The sequence below is a fragment of the Mustela erminea genome, chromosome 18, assembly GCF_009829155.1.
Source record: "Mustela erminea isolate mMusErm1 chromosome 18, mMusErm1.Pri, whole genome shotgun sequence".
NCBI classification, from domain to species: domain Eukaryota; kingdom Metazoa; phylum Chordata; class Mammalia; order Carnivora; family Mustelidae; genus Mustela; species Mustela erminea.
The window spans coordinates 37,965,787-37,986,591 of record NC_045631.1 but is presented as its reverse complement, the minus strand read 5'-3'; the positions used below and the strand labels follow the sequence as shown (position 1 = coordinate 37,986,591).

Below are 20,805 nucleotides of genomic sequence, written 5' to 3'. Positions count from 1 at the left end.
GGAGTGAGAGAACCTTAAGCAGTCGCCACATCCTGTGCAGAGCCTTACGTGGGGCTCAATCTCAAGACCCTATCATGACCTGAGCCAAAATCAAGAGTTGGACACTTAACTGACTGAGCCAACCAGGTCCCCCTTCAGTGTTTACTTCTAAGTAGTCAAATTACTCATTCAAATATTGTCTTTCCAAATGACTGTGTGCTTTTTGGAGCTAAGGGTCATGCCTTACTCATTGCTGTAGTCTCAGTGCTTGGCTGTGTCTGACATGCACCAACAGATGTTTGCTAGATGAATGTACAGATTACTGTCACAACTTTCCATGTTTGTTTGTTTGTTTGTTTTTAACAGAAAATGCTGCAAGTTTGATTTCAGATTTCAATTCTTTTTTTAAATAATTTTTTAAATTTTTATTTATTTATTTTTAATAAATCAGATTTCAATTCTTGATATAATGAGCTATATAAGAATCTGCAGGTGTTAAATAAAGATAGGAAGCGTCCTGATTTTTAAAAGTATAATCTCGTGGGGTGTTCATTAGTAATCTTTATGGAAGGGAAAACGAGGCACCCATTTCCAAACTTTGACCTTCTATTTCAAGAGCTCTACCAGATATTCATAAGCAAAAAAAGTCTTCATGTTACAATTGCTTTCACTTTAAAAAAGGAAATTGTTCATTAATGCACACAAAACATGCTTCGCGTTGTCAAACACACATGTACACACACCTTATCTCTATATGCAAAGAACCAAGATCTGCAAGTTCCAACCAAGTGGAATATGGAGAAACTTAAAAACAGTCATGTTAAACTAAGTTTCTAACACTTCCTAATCCTTTCTAGGGTGTAAAGCATCAATAATTACACTTTTACTGTAAACAACCCAAAATACGAATACCTTTGTATATACATCTTGCTAGAACCCCCTGATAATGGGGAAATGTATTGTTTATTTTAGCATGAGCCACACTAATTAGTATGCCTGTCAAAATCTTCCTGTCCCATATTATTCTCGAAACCTTGCTAAATTCATTTGTTTCAAAGCTGGGGAAATAGAGGTGATAAAAACAAAAGAAACTATCATAGCCTGTAGGAAACTCTACAGGTCAAATGGCTCAGGCTCTTCAATCTTCTGGAGCTTCAGAATTGATTGGAAATGACATCTGCAAGGTTGTCTCTCATTGGAAAAAAAATTTTTTTCCTGCAAACTCAGCACCCTCGTGAGTGAAGAACTGATTTTGTGTTAAATGGTTTATCCAGAGCAAATTCAAACACTTGGGATGTTGCAACTTAGTATAAGTTCATTCCTTTTATGTTTGAAATCTTTTTTTTAATGTTTGTTTTCTTTCTTATATTGATTGCAGATCAGAATTTAGAGCAGGACATTAATAACATATTCAATAATTTCTCCTTACTGTTTTTTCTAGATTATTCCTTGTTCCGATGGCCATAAACTCAAGCATTATCAAGATTTACAGAACACTAGTAACTTATTGCGAAGCTTCTCAGTCCAAAATGCTATCTTTCCAAAGAACAGTTTTAAGTGATGACACAAGGTGTGTGATAAGAAGACTGGTTGGGCAAAGATTTTTATGGCCATTCAGAATAGACCGTTAGGGTTAGCATACAAAAGAGAAACTACCACTTATTTCTTTTTTGAAATGTTTAAATATGTATTTTCCAAAGTGTTTGCTAAATATGAAACTAATGGAACACTCTTTCAACTTAAGTACAGAAAGGCATAAAGCTCAAGATACTAAGTGTAGACCAGAAAATAAATCCTAGTTTTCAGATTGGGGTTCCAATATATCTGCACCTTAATTTTTTCTTTCCTTTTAAAAAATTTGCCCATGTTAAAAAAAATGTTATGACTTATAAATCTCTTTGCCCTTCATCCCTTACTTTTCCTTATAATTTATTCATTGAAGAACCTGCGATATTCAATTGTTTAGAGTTTCTCATTGTCCAAATTTTGCTAATTGCATGCTCACAGTTTCACATATTCTTCTCTCCTGTTTTTCCTGCAAATTGCCAGGTGGACCCAAAGGCTTGATGACTCATGTCTGACATTCTTTTGTGCGTCAGTTTCTCCTCTTTCTTTTTTTATGTTATGCTATGCTAACCACAAGTTAGCTACCATCTGTTACCATACAATGTTATTACAATACTACTGATTACATGTGCCTTAGTTTCTTAATTTGAAAAATGGAAACCCACACATGAAAGTATTACAGCTCACTGGGGTATGTGTACTCATCCCTGTAGAGGAAGTTGAAGGCCAAAATAACAACCTTGGCAAGAGTATTGTCAGAGAACTCAGACCCTGCAACTGCCTAGCTTCTGTCTGGTTCTAGCTTTGCCACATGAGAGGTATGTGAATCCAGACAAATGCCCGGCTCAGTTTCCACCCCGCCATCAAACACACCACTCACCTCATGAGACTTCTGAGGGTTAAATGGGTTGATGCATTCAAAAACAAGATTTTTAAACTGTAAAGTACTATAAGTATGTACCAAATAGTGACATTAGCAGGGGCTTAAATAGTTTCATAATGAAAAAATATTTTAATGTCTTAAAGAATCAGTTTTTTGAGAAAGGTTAGATATGGCACTAACACAAAACAAAAAGATGATATGTATGACTTAATGAGTACTTGTGAAGAAATAAAAGCCTCCTGGGCATGCCCCAGAAACGTACAGCCCTGTGACTCAGGAGCTCTGTGAATTCTATAGGAGGAGGAACTTGCAAGCTTCTACCACACACAAACATCACAGTGCCATTTAAACAACCCACTCCAAAGCCACTCATCAAAATGACGAGTAACGATTTATAGCTGGTGAATACTGAAAAAAAAATGCTGATTTTATTTACCTTTCAATCTGTGCAAATCCATTAACTATGGGTTCTAATGCTCTTCTTCAAAGCACTTTGCCAGGCCAACTTTCCTTCCACTCCACATCCTGTTTTCCCTGGGCTTCTCACATAAATTCACTTGATAACTCTCCTGCCCACTCATGTACCTCACACCCCTGACCTCCTCTTCAGCCATGGCCTGTGCCTGAGCCTTCCTTTCCTCTCTCCCTTGCCCACCCAACTTCCATCCAATCCATCTCTCAGGAAGTTTCTGAAATACTATTTCCAGGTTATCTTGATTAGCTCGTCAAGAAGCCGCCATTTTTTGAGAGCTGTGCTCTTCGATTTTGTAGCTATTGGCTACAGGGGCCATTTAAAGGTATATATAAGTTTAAATAAATTTTAAAAATTCAGCTTCTCAGTCTTGCGAGTCACATTTTCAAGTGCTCAGTAGCTACGTCTGGTGGTAGCTGTTTCATTAACTAGTACTAATATTATGGAACATTTTCATCATTGAAGAAAGTTTGTTTGGAGAGCATTAAGGTGCGGGAGCACCGTTCCTCTCCCTCTACAATCTTGTTAGACAATGTGGTATAGATATAAGCTCTGAAATTAGATGCCCTTTAGCTTTGGAATATTAGACTTAAAAGGTGATTAAATGAAACTGTGGAAATGCCTAGCACAAGGCCTGCCAGGGGCTAGATGCTCGCTGAGCACCTACCTTTTTTCAAGTAAGTCCAGAACTTCTATTTTTCCCTTTTAGCAGGATACACAAGTATTTGAGGGAATAACAACGAGGTTGTTGTTTTTTTCGGTGAGGCAGTGTACCATGTCGGAAAGATTATGGGCTTTGGATGCATAGAGACTTGTTGAGATCGACTTAATTAGCTGAGGGCTTTGGGCAAATTAATCTCTCCGAGGCTCAGTTTCTTCATCTGTAATATGGGAATAATAATACTTATGCTGTGTAGTGGTAATGATGATTAGAGATAATGTATGTAAAAAAAAAGCTGTCTGGCATATGGTATGAGTTCAACAAATTTATTATAGAGGCAGGTACTATGAATTCACTTTAGAGAGTGCCGTATATCCAGGATAGTTAGATGCTAAGTGATTGTTGCTGGTAATGAAGGTCAGGCTAGTAAACCTTCTGTAGGATGGTGTTATGCATTATTTAAACACTTCTCCCCAAAACAGGGCTTTCTCTGGTATTCCTAGGATGCAGCTAAACTAAACTTTTCCGCTGTGGTATTATCAATTCTACTCATAACAATTATCCTAAGTTTGCAAGATACAGAGAAAAAGTTGAGCATTCACAACTCATCAGACAGGTCTTAATTTGCCATCATTCGGTAGTTTTAAGTATTACAAAGACATTTAAGGAGTAGCATGCTGGATTGGAACTGCAAAAACTGGCATACAGAACTGTCACCTCATCACTGTCACCAAGAGAGGCTGCAGTTTAAAATTATGCCTGGACAACAAGTCTGAAATATATGCCTTCAGAGCATAATCCAAATATCACAACTTTTATTTTAACAGAGATTAAACACATGCATGAGAAATTGGAGGGCCGCGGGAAGGGGAAGGGAAACGTTTTGCATCCTCGGACCCTCTTACACATTCATGCTGCCAAGAGTAGGACAAACAAGAACCAAGTCTCTTGCTTCTAGCAGTTGGTACGCCCTGAGTGGCAGTGTATTTCAAGGAGCTGCTCTGTTTGCTTGAGTTGTCTTGTTCCTTCATCTACTACTTGTGGGTCTTTCTGAACTAACCCTGAGGGAGGAGGTGAAGAGTACTGAAAACCAATCTAGTACCCAGTCATTCCAGAGGAAGGAGAGAGAGAGAGACCAAGTCACCAAATAAAGAGAGCTCTGAGTTCAATAACTAGGATTATCCCATGGCAAGAGATAAAGGATTCTGTTATCATTGAGCACGATTCCTTTATCTCTCAGAGACAATCAACCTTCAGCCAGAGGAGTGTAACCTTAAAACCTCATAACTCAATTTAACATAGTGTTAAAGTTTGGGGGGTTATTTGTCAGTGCTGAGGCTGATATAATCAGTCTGAGGGACCCTAGAACAAAGAGCAGTGGGTGAAGAGCATGTCACCTCCGCGCACATTCGTTTCCTTGATGAACAAGGAGCTATTAGCTGCAGAGAAAGCATTATCTAGGTGAAGAATGATGCCGATTGTTTTAGCTGTTTCTCCTGAAATTGTGGAGTAGAACGTAAGGTCCCCGTGAGTTAAGGAGCAGTTTTTGTTACTGTGGTGTTGAGGATTTCTTAAAAATTAAGCTTAATTTGGGAGGGTCTATGGACACATGGCTCTTCTTGAACAGCAACCAAAAATCTATTTGAGACATGGATCTCTTTTAACCTCTGTTCTTACCTCATGAAATCAAAAAGTTTTAAAATAATCATATAAGACTTTTTAAAAGTCTAGTTGGATTGAACACTGGCTTTTATGCAAAATTCAAGGACTTGTTAATAAAACATCTATGGAAGGGGAGAATTTATTCAGTGAACATGGTGGTTTTTGAGGGAATAGGCACAGACTTCAAAATTTCATTCTCAATGAAATATAAAATTGCTCTAACTATGAACTTCCACACAAAATATTATTTCTAAATTCATATGTCCAATAAAATTGTTTACCACTTAAGAGAGTCATTTCACATTATGTTTTAAATTAATCATTGCTTTTACTGACTCTAAATAGAAATGTAACCAACCTGTAATGCATTTGTAGAAACTGCTTCATAATTTTAGTTTGTTTTTTAAAAACTACAGATATTTTTAAAAATTACATTTGTTATCTTAAAATATTTTTCTTTAATTTTGCCAATCAGCAGAGTTTGTAATATTACTACAGCTTTAAATTACTGGTAACATTTCTAAAAGAATAACACTATTAACCCTTCTCTGAATGTAGGCTTCCTGGCTTCAGATATAAAATTTTATTCTTAATTTTTACTGAAAAGACTTATTTTTATCATTTCTTTTTATACATTCACTGGATATGCTGGATGGTGGTCTAAGTTAGCATTTTAGAAATCCAGAAACTTCCATATAACAAACTCATTAAAATATACTTCAGAAACTGACTCAGACAATGACATAAAATATCTGCTTTTATCATTTAAAAAATGACCAGCATATTTCATTTTAAAAGGATAGTAAAAGTTTCTTAATCAAAAACTTCTCGGGGGTTTTTTACCACATGGATTTACTGCAAACCTTCTTCTGTATCTGCTGGGCCAGTAAACCTGCCAGCCCACCTCAGTCAATATCTCACACTGAGATGCCATGTTTTAAAAATCTCCCTGATCAGGTAAATATTATAGGATATATTCTTTTCTAACCCTGCAGATATAGGTTTCATGGAGACATTTATGAGAGCTGAAAGGATTGAGGGAAAAATAAAACCCATACTGCTTTTTGGGTTTTTCTAATTCCTTATTGGAATTCCAGTAATTCATTTAGCAGAGTGTGCAAAAAATTTCATAAAAATCTCTTCTTAATTTTACACCTTTGTCATATATTGAAAATCATACCCAGCATGCTCCTATATCACTTGGACTGAAAACAGAATATGTTAGAATTATTGTGAGTGATCAGTTGGCTAAGAGTTTAGAGAACATTATAACTGAATCAGACAGAACTCAATTTCTGCCTACTTTATACAGGAAGAGAAAACTTTTTACCTCGGTCTGGCTTCTGCAGTGCGAGACCAAGACCTCTGCTCTGCCACGGAGAGTGAGTCAGACTGTAGCCGTCATAACTGAAACCCACAGTATATCACTCTGTAATGATCATAAGTGACTGTAAAATGTGCCTCATTATGAACTCAGCTGTTCGAATTTACCAAATCAACACTTGCACCTTTCCAGAGATTTCCCTTTGACTAACTTCTTAAAACAAACAAGCAAACAAAAAGAATGTAAGAAACCGCAAAAATGCCAGAGGAAAGCCACCATCAGTTATGAAAAGTAAACATCTTACACGTTTATGAATTTATGCGCCTTCACAAGTTAGCCCCCATGTATTTTTGCTAGACATGGAGTAACCTAGATTTCCTAACAGAACTGGTATTAATACCAACTTCTCCAACATCTCTTCTAAATTTCTTATGTCTGATATGCCAAGTCATTATTCAGGCATGTATTTTTCTCTTTCAGTTAGGTAAAGCTGGGACCTCTCACATAGTCGAAAAAGGTTTTCCACTGGCAAGACTGTCCCTTAACACTACATGAAACATTTCTTTCCTCAAAGGTAACATATTTGGAATTAAATTACAGTACAAATTTGATAATTTATCCATTGGACAGATACAAAAGCAGTGAAAAGTTGCTTTTTTTGAAAAGCAGGATTTGAACAACTTTAAAAAATAGTAAAATTCTTCTCTGGCTCCTTTTTAACGCCTCTCATCCTAAATGAAGGTGAATTTTAATGGCTTCTATATGAAGAGGCAAACACTTAAAAAGCAACACAATCAAATTTAAATAGATTTATTATTTTGGGGGAAGAAAACATGCAGAAGATTTTATATGAAGAGCTCCTTGAATTGCCCTGGTATTCCGTAAGAAAATTCAGAAAGATACTTGCTTTACAGCAGAAGGTATTTACACACATAGAGAAGACAAGGAAGGAAGAAGTTGTCTACCTTCCTTTCAGCTTAAATAATGTGATAAAGAAAATTGTTATTATTTGTAATAAGACACTTAATAAGAACTCAGATATAATTTCCTAGGCAAATCTCTTCTAACCTATACCAACAATGACTACAATACTCCAAAAGACCCTCTGACACCTCCTTATGGTTAGAAAAGTCAAACTTTTGCAACCAATTTCTACATTATACTCTTATTAATTATAATATCCAAGAAACTGATCATTATAATTTCCCTAATTTTAATACTAAAGAATTCAAACTTAAACTGATTAATAGATTTAAGTAAATATATAATTATTATAGAATTGATCTTTTTTAAAAAAAAATAAAAATTAAATAGATGTTTTCCCAATAGACAGATCTCTAAGTAAGAACGTACTTTTCAGAGAGCTTTGTGAAAATATGTACATATAATTTAAAATCAGTAGTCAAAGAAAGTGTGTCCAAGAGCAGTCACAATTTTTTGGTGACCAAACCAATTGAAATATACATGCTAGTAAATGGTGCGGGTATAACTAAGGGTCATTTTCTGCTTCTCTACTTAAAATAATGTTCCAAAATTTTTATAAAAATCCACAAATTATTCAGTCTCACGAAAAGTGCAGCATGTATATAGAAAAAAAAAAATCAGGTCCAGTAGTTGCTTGAGAAACCCGACACATCAGAAAATCGGGTTTATATGATCACCTAACCTGATTACAGATAAATCTCAAAAATGTTATGTCAAATCATTGTTTTTGAAAAAGTGCAAAAATCAGACTACTCCTATTAAGACTCATGCTTTGTTTTTAAGAGGTTTTATCTTTAGGTTTGTTAAAGTTCGTGTCCGGATGCTCAGAGGAATGTCAATACCACAAATTAATAAATAGCTGAGATTAAATCTTTTTCACACATCTTAAGAAAGAAACACACAAAATGAATTAAATTCCCTATTTAAAAAAATGTCATCTCTTCAAGTAGGAAAGAAAAAAGAATCACTCAAAAACTATCAGTTTTCTATTCAATATTTAAATTGCTATAATATTCTCACTTGTTTCATCTGTGACCAACCCCTTTTCATTTTGTTCTGCTATATCTATGCCATTCCTCTCTTGCAATGTCTCAATTGGTGCAACATTCAATATTCCTTTTTAGGGAAAAAAAATCTAATATTAAAAAGCATGGTCCCACATTTATTTCTAGAGTTCTCAGAATTTCCAGATAGGACCCCGTATTTTCATTAGAATGTGACCTGAACATGAAGGCAAGCTGCCTAAAACCATTACTCAAAATTTTAGAGTAGCTTAAAAAAAAAGAAAGGAAGAAAGAAAGAAAGAAAGAAAGAAAGAAAGAAAAAGAAAAAACAAACACAAAAATTACTTAGGGGCAGTGTTTAATTTGAATGTCTTCACTTCCTGGGTTTCCAGGTAAGGCACATTAATAACAACTCCTCATTGGTTCTTTTCTATTCACCAGCTATTCCAAGACAGAGGTGTTACTTTCAGTGGTGTCCTAGAAAAATAAACATAATTTTGTACTGCCTGTAGAAACTTTGTTCCATAGGCAAGATACATGAACTTATTTGCATGCCAATTTAGTCTTCCCTTCAGCTATTTGCTACTTACTAGGCCTTTATGAATAGCTGAATGTGTCTACCATAGAAGGAATGCTACAATAATAAATTATAAAACCGGTCAAATTAATATGTTAGGGGATTTAGGATATCTGTTTACATCTGTTAGAAATGCTAACCACATGGGTTTATAATGGCAAAGAAAAAAGTACCTATAAATTTGGTTTAAAACTCATAAATAAGCCTCTTTTATTTATATATTTAGGAATATAAAGCCCTCAAGATTATAGTTTTATTTTATTTGTCCTCATCCTAACTTATGTAATAAGAATATACGGAAATGACAGTTGTAAGAAAGTAATATCTTTCAGGTTTTAGGGCATTAATAAAAGAACAGGAACTTATCAGATCCAAGTGTATGTGCACTTGGGTACATATATATGCCTATATAAGTGTGTGTATAATTTTTAAATTTTTTGATTCATTTTTTATGCTCACATGTTGAGAAGTGATGTATTTTTAGCCTTCCTCATCAGCCAAAACCAGATAATCCAAGAAAGCCCCGAAGTAGTATTTTCTTTTACCACAAGAGGGGGCTAGAGAATTCTGATCTCGTCTAAGGTCTGTAAAACCCTCTTAACTGCTACTTTATAGACATTCAATTACAACAGGCCATAATACATTAAGGCATTAAAATACACATATATCCCAACATATGCCAAAACAAGCCCTACACTGGTGTGCCTGCCAGATGATCACCAACACCAACATCAGATAAACACTTAGGCATCTTCTAGTGGTTTATATGAGATTTTACGCTTTATTACTTCCCTCCCCAAAAGGCAGCTCTCTTGGTTAGGTGATCCCCTTGGAATGGAAAATATCAAGGAGTGTGATAAAATACCCAAGGACTGGAGAGTATGACAGGGGCAGAGTGAGGTAAGGATTAAGAGAACTGAAATTTATGTAGTTTGGAAAAGTGAAGACTCTGGGGATAAATGTTCATAGTCTTTAAAAACCTTCTAAAGGTAACAATATAAATGAATTAGGGGAATTATTCAGTCTCAGAAGATGGTATAGAAAAGAGCAATGGCCTGAAACTAAGGAAGGAAAAGTTTAGGTTAGACATGAAGAATAAATTAGTAATAATAGTTGGGCGGGCAAGATGTCCTGCAAGGGAAGGGTACAAAGCATAATCGCTATATTTGATAATTAATTAAATGAGATATTAGTAAGAATGATGTGAATTCATTAGAAGGGCTAGATTAGATAACTCAAGTGATTTTTTTCCCCTAAGCTGTGACAATCTCTAGGCCCAACTGTGTTCTTGGGCATTCATAAATGTCTTTCAATGATGATAATGATCATCTATAGAGAGGAGAGCTTGTGATCTAAGTTAACCCTATGTTTTGTTGATAACAAAAAATCTAAGTATTACTATGCAATAACTTAATTATAAAATTAACCATGACAACAATGATGCTTATCTTTCAGAGCATTGTACTAAAATATAATGTATGCTATACCCTAACAATTTATAGAAATGGATTTCTAAGTCGAATAAAGGCTTCTATAAGTGAAAACTTTCCACGAAGGAAAAATTCCCCTATAAATCCTAATTTTACAAGCCTGAGCAACTACTCCATATAATCCTTCTTTCCCACTAGACTAGTGTGTCTGGGTGTAAGCTCTGTAGGGCCAACATAAAAAAGGCTGTCACTCAAAGTCAGAAACATAGTCAAGAGCTTAAGTATAATATAGTTTGTGAATTCAACAACCTTCGCCTAACAGAACACAATATTCTAGATTAACAGGTGTTTCCATGTTGTTTCATTATTTATTTTTTATTTTTAAAAATTTTATTTATTAATTTGACAGACAGATCACAAGTAGGCAGAGAGGCGGGCAGAGAGATGGTGGGGGGGGAGGAGCAGGCTCCCTGCTGAGCAGAGAGCCCAATGCGGGGCTCAATCCCAGGACCCTTGATCATGACCTGAGCCAAAGGCAGAGGCTTTAACCCACTGAGCCACTCAGGCACCCCTGCACAGTGTTTTAAACAGCATAACTAACATTCTAACATTCACTTTTTACTTGAAAAGTCAGAGTTCTATGATAGGTCAAAGAATTTATGGATAGCAGAAAAATAAAGATCACCAAATTACCATTTGAAAAAACAAATCACCATTAAAAAAATATATATAGCTCCACATATATATAGAGAGAGAGTACTGAGAATATGGAATTCCTGAACTTTAGAAATGATTGCTCTAGGTAAGATAGCTAACCCTCTGGTGATTTGGTGTTCATCTATACGGCAGATGCTATGTTTAATTATAATGCATTTGTAGATTCTAAGAACAAGGTAATTAAGCATGGTATATAAGACTTTCTAATAAACAGCACACAAGATATATAAACCCTCCCCACCTCTGATTGATTTATATATCAATCAGATAAATATGTTACATTAACAACCAAAACACCGCATATCATTTTACCACCACTGTAATGACCACACTAACATCTTCAATAATCAGATATTAGAACTTCCACATTACCATTAACCTTGTTGACTACTTTAGAATTTGGAGAGAAACAACGAATACTCGAGGCAGAATGAAAAACTTAATCTCATTTGCCAAGTCACTCACTTAAAAGTCAACTATTTGCACTTAAAAATGGCCACAGTTATTTCACTACTAATTATAGTGGAAGCTCAATAAAGGTTTGACCTTTCAGAGAATGGACTTCGCCCATACTCCCAGTCTGGAATAGACTTCTAAAAACACTTAGGCCACGGCTCAGGCCAAATATTATTTTGACTTTCTTCCAAACCACTGCAAGTCCAACCAAGTGTTGTTGTGTTTTTCACCCACCCCCCTGCAAACTCTGTCCCTGATAATCACCACTTGATTATTTATTGTATACTTTGTTGTGGGGGTGTCTAATCTTCTCTCTTCAACTAGATTATTTACTCACTAGAAAGGCATCATGTCCTATTCCTCTTATATCCCCCACACAGCTTCTAAACTCATGAATGAATAAAAGCATCCAATATAGATATTCAATAGCTAACTCTTCATTAGCAGTATATTAAAATCTATACCATAGACAAAAAGGCCAAAAAAGCTAACTAATTAGTTATATGTCAGATCAATTCAGGGACTTATTGTATGTCACTCGTAGTTATAATTGTTAGCATTTTTGCAACCCTTTGAAAATTTTTTTACAAGATTTTATTTATTTATTTGACAGAGATCATAAGCAGCCAGAGAGGCAGGCTCCCCGCTGAGTAGAGAGCCCGATGCGGGGCTCCACCCAGGTGCCCCTGAAATTCTTTATAAAACATACTACTCCCAAATCATTCTTGGAAAAGAATACATTGATGAAAATACATTGACCAGAGAGACATATGTACCTGAAGAACCTGACTGAAACTTGCAAGAAATAGTTTAAGAGACATGACCAGGCCTCCTGCAAAGTTGTTTGGGTTTGCACTCAGAGAGTGTGTAGAGATCATGGAGGTGAGGGAAGGTATACAGTTTGAGCCTGGGAAGGCCTCTCCCAGGGCAGCAGTCTTGGTTTCCATACTGGCTCTGTCTTGCTAGATAGAGGACCTAATCATTAGCCTCTTTAAAACATACTTTCCTCTTCGGTAAAACAGAGATTAGATAGATGATTACCAAGTAGTCTCTTCCAGATCTAAAATGCCATGATTCTATGTAAAAAAAAAAAAAAAAAAAAAACTTGGGTTCAATTTGTAGAGTACATTCTAGTGAAAGAAGCATTATGGAAGATATCCAGCCATCAGCGCATGAGAGACTGCTTTCCTGGGTACTGGACGGAAGGTTAGAGTTTAAACACGCACTGACAGCCCAATGTGCCAGGCTGAAGAATGAAAAATGGGTAGTTCATAGACAGATAATTGTTATTGTTTTTTTATTCTTCACAAAACATGTATAATCCTTGGTAATCATTTGTTTAAGTTATATAAATTACTGTCAACTTTGAGACCCAGTTTGTCATCCTCGTCTGTGATTTATACCAGACTATATAAACGACATGATGTCTTCGATCTAATAAGACATTTATCTTCATGAAGGAGGCCACTGCGATCCTGAGTGACAGCTCACTTACCCTTATCACAGTTAACTCACCATCGGTCCTTAATTTCTCCCAATGATCTGAAATCTGATGGACTCACCTGAAGCCAACAGAAACTTGTTCGGAAGTCCAACATGCCTATGAAAGTATGTTTTATGGTAGAATTTGTTCTTTGCCCCCAAAAGCGCAGACATGGAAAGGAATAAGTTTTGTGTTCTTCCGCAGTGTGCACTGTAGACACACACACACACATAAACTCCATCAGGGTTGACAGGAGTCATGTGCCTTTACTAAAGAAAAATATTCCTGTGAGCAACAGAGATGAAAGCAACTGTCTGAAGAATACAAAGGAAATGAGAGAAATGCTTGTTTGAATGCATGAACGTATGCACACGTTTGTTGTGTATTCATAAATGGAGAGAGACCATTTTGAGTCACATTTGTTATCTCCGTTTCTACTAAAAACTCTAAATATCTTCATATAGTTTATGTGCTTAAAAACACACACACACAAAGGGGCGCCTGAGTGACTCAGGTGGTTAAGTATCTGACTCTTAACTTTGGCTCAGATCACAAGCTCAGGGTCTTGGGCCGGAGCCCCATGTCCGGCTCTGCACTCAGTACAGAGCCTGCTTGTCCCTCTCCCTCTGCTCCTCCCTGTACTCGCAGACGCAGATGTGCCCTCTCTCAATTTAATTAATTATTAATTAATAAAATCTTCAACACGTACACACAAAGTAGTGGGCTTGACCCTATCAGTGAGAGGGAAGTAAACGGCTTGTTTTTAGCCCATTAACTCTCCCCACCCATTACCCTACCGGTGACTGAGCCTACAATAGGTTTCTAACATTCCAAGTAAAGCCGCCCTCAAATATGCACATTTTCCTCCAAAGTCATCAGCAGGATGTGGCCTAAGATTTACCTGATTGGTAAGGTCACTTACCACCAACCCCTGCATCGTTAATTCACATACCTCAGTAAACACTGTAAGACGTGCAGTTTATTTATCCTGTGAAACAACGTAATTTATACACTAAACTCAGGCCTTATACATGACTCGGAGCAATGTGGGTCTCCAACTGGCTTGTGAACAGACATCTTTTATTCTCTTTGAGTAGAAGAAAGTCAGTTGGGGGTGCTATGGATAGACCAGCTTAATAAATGGAAGTTCTAGGGATAGGACTTTGGCTCAATAAGAGGAAGCCTTTTAAAACAAATTACAGCTCTTTGTAAGTATCTAATAACAAGACCTCGAAAATGTAAAGCAAAGTACAGAAAAATGGATACATCAACAACTATAATTGGAGATTTTAATATGAACTTCTCCGCAGATAAAAGAAAAGCCAGGATATAAAAGATTTGAAGAGTACTATTTAAAAGTATAAAATAAATAAAAAGTAAGAAAACTAAAACCTGTTAAGAGTGTGTTCAATAAATATTTCTGGGAACGACACAGCACCTAAGCATAAATTGATCATTACTAGGCCACAAAAAAAGTCTCAACAAAGTCCAAAGAATCTAAGTGACATAGACTATGTTCTTAGACTATCATGTAATAAAAATTAAGTCAAAATAGAAAAGAAGTTTTAAAAATCCCTAGAACCTAAAAACAAACCAAAATAAAAACTAGGAATACACACACATGCACACACACACAAGTGCTTCTAAATAATGCATAGGTTAAAAAGCCTATCATCAAAGGAATTACAAAATACATGGAATGGAATTGCAAATTCTAATGAAAGTAGGTACGTATCAAATTTTAAAGGATGCAGTTAAAGTGGTATTTAGAGGATAATTTTTAGCTTTGAAAACATTCATTTTTTCAAATGAATGTTATACTCGGTAGAATAAAAACAATAGGGAGAATGAGATGTAAAGCCCATAAAAAATGGGTTTTTCAGAGGAAAAACATCCAGCTAACCAAAGCTTTACACAAAGCAGCAGGCTTGTAATCTATTGGAACCCTTCCTCCACCGCCGCCCCCACACCCCCCAACCCGTGGATTTGGCCAAGTCACTGAATTTCTCTAAGCTTCAGTTTTTTAACCTGTAAACAGTGGGCATAATGGAACTTTCTTTTCTGAGCCAGTTCAAGAATTAAATGAGATAATCCACAAAAAACATTTAGTGCAGCATAGTAAATGCTCCATAAATGATTCCTCTTACAATCATCCTTTCCAACTTTCAGAATACATAATTCTAACTTTGGTACAGTGAAATTTAAGACAAATATGAATTCCAGCCAAAAAAAGTCTAATCAGTAAAATCTAATTAATAAATTAAACCTTCATTTTTAATCCCACAATACTAATGTAGATGTGTTTAAAATACATTCTTCCCTTCATTAAGGAATATATTAAAATAGTATCTTCTTCCTATTATTATTATAGAAATGAAACACACAAGGATCAACAAAAGCTAGTCTATTGTTATCATAATATCAAATCCAAAAATTGACTTCTATTTCAGAACTAAAATGAAAGCAGAGAAATGTAAAAAAAAAAAAAAAAAAAAAAGTGCTTAAACTAAAGCTGTGAAAAACTAATTCTCTTTATTTTCAAAATATTCTATATGTCTTTTAATTTAATGTACCTTACAGAAAAGACATGGATTTGAAAATGACCACTATTTGTATATTTATTGGGTCTGTAATTCCTTTTAAATCAAGTAGCATATAATAAATTGATCAAAACCAGTCTTTCCCTTACTCATTATTACTCTTCTCCAAAACTGGTTAGAGGTCTTTAACATTCCCAGTTCTATCTTTCATTTCATTGGAGAATAAGAACCTTCTCAAACCTTTGACAACCTGATGTAAAAATAAATTCTAAGAACATTTTTCTCACTTCTTCCCAGATTTATTTGTCCAATATTCATTCATTACTTTTTCTTTAATTAGAATGTAATAATATATATTACATGATAAATAATACAGTATTACATATTCTAGGTTTCTTCTCCTAGAAAATAACTTCATTTTTTTCTTTTTCTTCCAGAAGGAGTCACTATAACCTGTTTATAGAACTCTTTCCCCAACCCATCTTTAAAAAATGTATGTAGACCCATCTTCTAAAAATGTACACTAATGAGATAAGTTTAAAAGCACATTAAAATCCATTGTATATTTTGGACAGTGAAAGCAAACCTTGAACTGCACAGTTGGCTGGCTTTTGTACAGTAATTGTATCCAGTGTTTCATACTGCACTTTTTTCCCTTTAATATGGAAGAAACTATGCCTCCTTGGGTTTAGAAATCTGCATGTTATTACTTGTTAGCCAGTTTTCATTCCCCATGGTGGGGCTATGTTCTCGCTTGTGGGTCTCTCTCTACAGGGTATATAGCCTGCTGTTCCCAGATTGAGGGCATTTGCAAAGCAAAAGGAGAAGAAATTGGGATTAGGTAGCAACATGCTCTCATTTTTATGCATGGGTTAGCCTGTAACCTTGGTGTTCATTTTTTGCTGTGCACCTGGCCGGGCTTCTATATGTTTCTAGGGCTCTTGTAGTCTTCACAAACGCATGATACAAACATGACACGCACCGTGGTTATTGCTTCTCACACTGAAGTTACGGGTGGACGAGTCAGACCATGTGTCCTTTTATAATTGTACATTTAGAACTCTGTTGTGGCTAAAGGTGGAGTGCAACAATGCTGAAATATTGTAAACAGTAACCTTTCATTTTTCTAATAAAGATAAAATTCTGAAAGTCTAAAATAACTGTCACTACAAAAAAAAGTTTAAGAATATCTTTTCTTGGGGCGCCTGGGTGGCTCAGTGGGTTAAGCCGCTGCCTTCGGCTCAGGTCATGATCTCAGGGTCCTGGGATCGAGTCCCGCATCGGGCTCTCTGCTCAGCAGGGAGCCTGCTTCCTCCTCTCTCTCTCTCTGCCTGCCTCTCCGTCTACTTGTGATTTCTCTCTGTCAAATAAATAAATAAAATCTTTAAAAAAAAAAAAAAAAGAATATCTTTTCTTCCTTAGCTATCCCACTAGCAAGCGAAGACACTGACTTTGTATCTGTTCATTTGTCTACTTATTAATAGTGTTTTTGCAGTGAGATGGTAGGCTCCACGAGAACAGGAATTGGGACTGATTTTTTACTGCATATTTCACTTACTGCTTAGCAGCACAGTGTCTTGCTATTACTCTGTAATCTCTAAATAAGTATGTGTTAAAATAATAAGTATCATATGAAGTGTTACTGTTGTTCTCAGTAATGGTAAAATCTAGTGGAACAGAATAGAATGTCTACTGAAATTTTTAACATCTTTATAACCTTTTCCTCAATTGTATAGGATATGTACTTATCACTACTTTTTTTTTTAAGATTTTATTTATGTATTTGACAGACAGAGATCACAAATAGGCAGAGAGGCAGGCAGAGAGAGGAGGAATCAGGCTCCCTGCAGAGCAGAGAGCCCAATGCAGGGCTCGATCCCAGGACCTTGAGATCATGACCTTAGCCGAAGGCAGAGGCTTTAACCCACTGAGCCACCCAGGTGCCCCATATCACTACTTTTTAGGGCAAGGAAACAAACATTTATCATACCCACTAGGCATCAGGCACTCAGGTACTGGGCTAGTTTCAATGTTTTGCTGAAACTCATATTTAAATAGCATCTCCCTTTCTCTCTTTTCCCCCTCTTGTTTGTTTGTTTCTTAAATTCCACGTATGAGTGAAATCATATTAGTTGTCTTTCTCTGACTGACTCCTTTGCTGAGCATAAAACTCTCTACCTCCAACCATGTCGTGGCACATGGCAAGAAAAAGAGAGAGAGAAGCAAACTAAGAAACAGACTCTTACCTACAGAGAACAGATGGTTACCAGAAGGGAAGTGGATGGGGCATGTGTAAAGTAGGTGAAGGGGATTAAGGGGCGCACCTGTCATGATGAGCAGTCCGTGCTGTAGGGAAGTGTTGAACCAGTACGTTGTACACCCAAAAGTAATATTACAGTGCATGTTAACTAACCAGAATTTAAATGAAACTTTAAAAAGGGAAACTAAATAAAATGAATGAAGAGATAAAATACTTTGTAAAAATAAACATCATCCTACAATCAAATTTTTAACACATGAACAATCTATTCCTATCTATCATTGACTGTGTCAACTTTGAGAATTCTCTTAACTTTTATACATAAAACTAAAAATTAAATTTATGAAATAAGAATTTAATATTACTGATCTAGTTAGCTCCTCTCTTATGAGGAACCATAATGGAGCAGAGTTTCTACCTTGGAATATTCTAGAGACTAGACTTTCCTCTTTCAACACTGTATTTTTTTTAAAATTTCAACTCTTTTTAATGAAAATACTTTTAAGCAAACTATATATCTGTATAGTCTTAACCAAAATGTCTGGAACATGAATCCATCTTTTCTGATAATCTGGATAAGGATAGTGGTAAAGACAGTAGGGTGGTTAAGAGCAGAGGTTCCAAAGCTAGACTGCATCATTAGAAATCCTGGCACTACTGCGTACTAACTGTGTGATCTTAGATCAGTTAACTTGGTGGGTCTCCATTTCCTTCTCTGTAAAATGAGGATAATCCTACTATCTACCTCTTCGGGCTATTCTCATGATTAAATGATAACAGATGCACAGTACTTAGAACACAGGTGCAGGTACACAGTAAGTGCTTACTAAAGACTAGCTGAAAAGTTTTACTTTATTAAAGGTACTGAGCTCTTAGTTTCTCTCTACAGTATGATATGGCCCCAGAGTGCTATGTTTTTGAGTTCCCATACAAATTTTTTTTGTTTACCAATTTTGTGTCCTGCATAAATTTTTAGTTGTGTTCCTGTGTCTCACCTCTATATTATTTGTTCACTGATGTCTCTAAAGTGCCTTTTCTTCTAAATTTGATGTTTTATCCTACTATGGTTTCGAGAAATCAAAGCACTGTCATGGTTAGAAATGTGTAAAAAGAGGAATCTCCAGTGAAGACCTCAGGGGCTTTCCCAAGGTTAAATTATGACAGTGTTAACACCACACTCAGGAACACCCATTTCCACTTAGAGGTCCTTCTGGCTTACTGATTGTGTTCTCAGCTGTGTCTGGGAAAGATGGAAATACCAAATAAGTGACCTATGGATTAATGAGGTAGTATTGTTCTAATTCTGTCAGGCATTGGATTAATCAAAAACAAATGAAAGGTTGGTTTTGCCCTGTTAATTTTCTAAAATTATTAATAAACTACCAGTGTAATCATTAAACTTGCAATCCAAACAATGTTTTTAATGTACACTTGAGTCAATATACAGATCCTAAACTGCAAGGCCCAGTTTCTAAAATAGCTCAGATCAAATAAAATGTTTCTGTATGACTGAATCCATAGTTCTGATGTGGACATTATTAATGCAATGAAAGTGAGAAAACCTGGTGTGCCAAAAAGGCTAAATGAAATAAGAATTAATGGATGAGTGAACTAATATTACGCTGTATGCTAATGGAATTTAAATAAAAACTTAAGAAAAAAAAAGAATTAGTGGATAAATTAAAAAGAGAAAAATATTAGGGATTACGAACTCCTGGAAAATGCCAAAGTCACAGGGAAATTTGAAAGAAAAATAAATTGAATGATTGCAGGCCAATAAAGAGAAATAAGGAATAGTTTACCAGCTCTACTCCCAATCCCTAAGTGAATAATATGTTCCAATTTAATATTCAGCTTAGTAACGTGTCTACCTTTTTTCCCCACCGAAAAGGCACAAGAGAGACTCTGGTAAGATAACCGTGTGCATCAGTGATGATCAAACCGTCTGTTCAAGTGGCCAGATGCCAGAAGAGACACAGTGAACCCCCACCCTTGGGATATCTGAGCCTGAGCCAGAAACTGGCAGACACCTAGCCAAAAATTTTATATTCATGTATCTTAAAAATTCATACACATTTTACACCCCAGCTCTATTACATACCAATGTGTTTTTAATATAAAAGTAATGTTTATAACAGCTGAATTATTTAACTCCTCCCATTCTCAAATCTTCAAGTAAAATTAATGCTCCAGGAAGATTTACATTGTGGTTTTTGTGGCTTCCCTTTCCTCTTGAACAACATCAGTATGGTCAGAAAGGGATATGGGAGAAGCATAGATAAAAATCGTATCTTCGGAGCGCCTGGGTAGCTCAGTGGGTTGAGCCTCTGCTTTCGGCTCAGGTCATGATCTCAGGGTCCTGGGATCGAGCCCTGGATCTGGGAGCCTGCTTACCCCTCTCTCTCTCTGCCTGCCTCTCTGCCTACTTGTGATCTTTGTCTGTCAAGTAAATAAATAAATAAAATCTTTAAAAAAAATCTTATTATGATATGATGAGCTCAAGGGCCTCAAATAATCCACAATAAATCAATAATCCAATAATCACTAAATGAAACTCTGATTCTCATGCAACTCTGTGAAACTAAGAAATCTGAAAGATGGTGAACTGGGCCCTGCCATCTTAAGATGTTCTCTTAGCTTTTGAGCTACAGTTCTTAGAAAAAGATCAATAATGATGTCTTCCTGCTCCAGTATAGAATTAGTGTTTCCCTAAATACATTAGCTTCAGAAGTATTGAATTACCTAGAAGGATCAGCACCACGATGAAACAAATTGTTGTTTTTTGCAAACTAGCGATAACCAATACA

General features: G+C 35.9%; 1 protein-coding gene across 1 annotated transcript in view; it reads right to left on the bottom strand.

Annotated features, from left to right (window-relative positions):
- Positions 1-20,805, bottom strand: part of SKAP1 (src kinase associated phosphoprotein 1) — a 280,237-nt gene that overhangs the window by 180,995 nt on the left and 78,437 nt on the right. The gene's annotated exons all lie outside the window — the stretch shown is intronic.